The 3888-nt window shown below is 35.2% G+C and overlaps 1 protein-coding gene across 1 annotated transcript in view; it reads left to right on the forward strand.

The window, feature by feature from the left end:
• The first annotated feature begins 1004 nt into the window (after positions 1 to 1004).
• The window catches only part of LOC120354141 (putative uncharacterized protein DDB_G0290521), a 37103-nt gene continuing 34219 nt past the window's right edge, over positions 1005 to 3888 (forward strand). Inside the window, exon 1 of the mRNA XM_039440470.1 lies at positions 1005 to 1070. The gene's annotated coding sequence lies outside the window, so the exon portion shown is untranslated. The remainder of the gene's footprint in view (positions 1071 to 3888) is intronic.

Here is a 3888-nt window from a genome sequence, read left to right on the forward strand (position 1 = left end):
GTCTCAACTTGATACACAACACCATAATTCGATACAAAACAGGATGGAGCTATCTGCTTTGTGGAATGATAGACAAGGATAGCAACACCAATGTTAATCAAACACTGCCATTATAACGTGGACCTCACTATAGAACAAGAACAACCACAACATGATACAGTATCAACACAATATGATACAGTATCATCTCAACTTGATACACAACACCATAATTTGATACAGAACAGGATATAGCTATCTGCTTTGTGGAATGATAGACAAGGATAGCAATACCAATGTTGATCAAACACTGCCATTATAACGTGGACCTCACTATAGAACCATGTTACGGAATTCCTTGGGGTTGTGTTGCCCTAGTTTGGAAGGGTGACCGCTAGAGGTCGTTGGTCAACTAAATGGCTAAGAGGGGTCAAAGGTCATTGTGACCTCCCTTAAACCCTAAAGGTCAAACGGAAGTCATTGTGACGTCATCAGATGTCAATCAATGGTCAACTGAGACATGCAATGGAAAAAAGTTTCCCTCTGACGTTATAGTGAGGTCCACGTTATAATGGCAGTATTTGATCAGCATTGGTGTTGCTATCCTTGTCTATCATTCGACAAAGCAGATAGCTCTATCCTGTTTTGTATCAAATTATGGTGTTGTGTATCGAGTTGAGATGATACTGTATGATATTGTGTTGATACTGTATAATATTGTCGAACACTAATTGCTATAATGAGGTCCACGTTATAATGGCAGTATTTGATTAACATTGGTGTTGCTATCCTTGTCTATCATTCCACAAAGCAGATAGCTCTATCCTGTTCTGTATCAAATTATGGTGTTGTGTATCAAGTTGAGATGATACTGTATCATATTGTAATTGATCTTTTTCTATAGTGAGGTCCAAGTTATAATGGCAGTGGAGGGAGATAGGAGAGTAGTTTTTCCAACTCTCTTGTAAACTACACACAAGTGAATAAATTGGATGAGAAATCGAAATATATAAAGTAAATAATTTTTTATTTGTTTTGTTTTTCAGTGTGTTGAAGGCTGTATATTCCAAGACGTCTCCACAAGTTATCAGGTAGGAAAATAGTCTACCATTTTCAAATATTTGAATTTTCCTTTTTTGGCTTTGTTTTTAACTAGCAGTTCTGTGAACAGTAGACCTCGCGCTCAGTAAGTTACATTGACCTGTTGTTATGTTTTCTCAGAAATTAATAAAATATATAGAGCTTTCTGTCCTATCGTACCGTGACGTGTCGTCCCGGAATGTGAGTGTGAGCGCTGTTATCAGGTCTGGCTGCAACTGTCTACAACGTTGATGGAAATATACATTTACAAGATGCTCGATGTTTTTAAACGGGTAGTATGTATTATAGTCAACTATCTACTAATGTTGATGGAAAGATACATTTTCAAGATGTTCCTTCGATGTTTTTGAACGGGTAGTATTATAGTCAACTGTCCACTAACGTTGAAGGAAAGATACATTTCCAAGATGTTCGATGTTTTTGAACGGGTAGTTGACCGAGCGAAGTGAGGTCTAGGATTCAAGTCGACGGTTTGGCTTTTCTCTTGAGGTTTAAATGTTTGAATGTTTAAATGTTGAAATGCTTATATGTTGCGCATTTACGGCGAAACGCGGTAATAGATTTTCATGAAATTTGACAGGTATGTTCCTTTTTAAATTGCGCGTCGACGTATATACAAGGTTTTTGGAAATTTTGCATTTCAAGGATAATATAAAAGGAAAAAGGAGCCTCCTTCATACGCCAATATTAGAGTAAAAATCAGACCATAGCATTATTCATCATAAATCAGCTGACAAGTGATTACACAGATGTGTGGAGAAGCCAGTCTATTGCTGTATTTCCATATGGTCTATAGTTTCAATCAGGTACTTGTGGATGAGAATACTGCGTGAGGTCTACTGTTCACAGAACTACTAGTAAATAATTCATCAATTAAAAATGTCTAGAAAAAATCCTAAATAAACATAGAGCTTTCTGTCCTATATCATGCCGTGACGTGTCGTCCCGGAATGTGAGTGTGAGCGCTGTTATCAGGTCTGGCTGCAACTGTCTACAACGTTGATGGAAAGATACATTTTCAAGATGTTCGATGTTTTTGAACGGGTAGTATTATAGTCCACTAGGCAGCTGATTCATGATGAATAATTCTATAGTCTGATTTTAACTCTAATATTGGCGTATGAAGGAGGCTCCTTTTTCCTTTTACATTATCCTTGAAATGCAAAATTTCCAAAAACCTTGTATATTTGTCGACGCGCAATTAAAAAAGGAACATACCTGTCAAATTTCATGAAAATCTATTACCGCGTTTCGCCGTAAATGCGCAACATATAAACATTTAATCATTGAAAGAAATGCCAAACCGACGACTTGAATCTTAGTCCTCGCTTCGCTCGGTCAATTATTTATTTTTTCATTCATCATTTACAACCAACTTAAGGACAAAGAAACAGACTACAGTTCAAAACTTCTTTTCATCCCAATTTCATAAGATAAATTGGTCAAATAAAGGTTATGTGCGACTTTTCAATTCTTCACTAACTTCTTCCACATTGAAACAAAACACAAACACTTGAAACAATCTTTAATTTTGAATTTAGAAAGATTAAGATCCGAATTGATAACAAAATTCATTCTACTTGGCACTCAAAACTGTAAAATAAATATTAATATTTGAAATATTGTGTTTCGAAAATTGAAATTTTGAATGCAGAAGAACGAGATGGTGAGAAGAAGAAGAAGAAGAAGAAGAAGAAGAAGAAGAAGAAAAAGAAGAAGAAGAAGAAGAAAGAAGAAGAAGAAGAAGTAGAAAAACAAGTGATGAAGACAGAAATTTTTGTCTGTGATTCTGGAACAAGTTGTCAGCAAGCTAAGATTCTATCGATAAAAAAACCTGTAATTTATGATCACCCAAAATGTCATAACAAGTTTTGTCAAGTCTGAATCTTTGAATTTTTTTGGAAACATTGAAAAAATCCCTAATTGATATCAATCTAAATTGCCTTACTGCCATAAACCCACATACTGTCTTAGTGTAGTTGTAATTTATCATGCATGCTGACTGATCAAAGTGAATCTGACAATTTGTTTGCAATTTTCTCCCCCAAGTGGCCGCCACATGTTGACTGAGATTGGAATTTTTTTAATATATCATGAAACAATGTTATTTGATACAAGAATCAACTGTTTATATTATATCACATTTACGAGGATGATTTGTATCAAATATATATTTTTACAGAATAAAATTATATTACTTTTTGTGTAGTTGAGAAGTTGATATTGTGGTAATTATTCATATTGAATGAAAAAGACTAAGAAATTGTCAAAAAACCACTGATTTATTGATAATTAGAAAGACCGGTTTCGGTTATTACACCATTGTCAATCTCTGATAAACTAAAACTAAATACAAGAGCAGCAGAATTTATACTAGTAGGCGAGTACTGCTATTGGTCGAGGGCATGAACGCCTGCCATTGGCCTAGCTAGACAGTCTCCTCCCACTCAACGGTGTGACAAAATGGCGGCTTAAGCAACAGAATCGCCATGATAATAAAATTAAATTACCCTTTTTATTAAATAATAAATGAAAAATACAATATTATTTTATCAATTTCAAAAAGGGTAGCCCGGAATTCTTAAATTTTAAGAACACATTTCTACAGAAAGTGTAGTTGAGAAAGGAAAAAATCTGGTGTGGCGCACTCACACAACTTTCTTTGCCGTTATAAAAATTGATCACCTGACGCTAGTGTTCCCGCGCATCTCAAGTCTACTTATAAACAAAGATCTGAGCCAGCTGGTGACAAGAGAATAACGCTGGAGTCACACGAGGTCTGCTATCTCTTCATAGTGAATCTATATA

The sequence above is a fragment of the Nilaparvata lugens genome, chromosome 14 (assembly GCF_014356525.2).
Source record: "Nilaparvata lugens isolate BPH chromosome 14, ASM1435652v1, whole genome shotgun sequence".
Taxonomy (NCBI): Eukaryota; Metazoa; Arthropoda; class Insecta; order Hemiptera; family Delphacidae; genus Nilaparvata; species Nilaparvata lugens.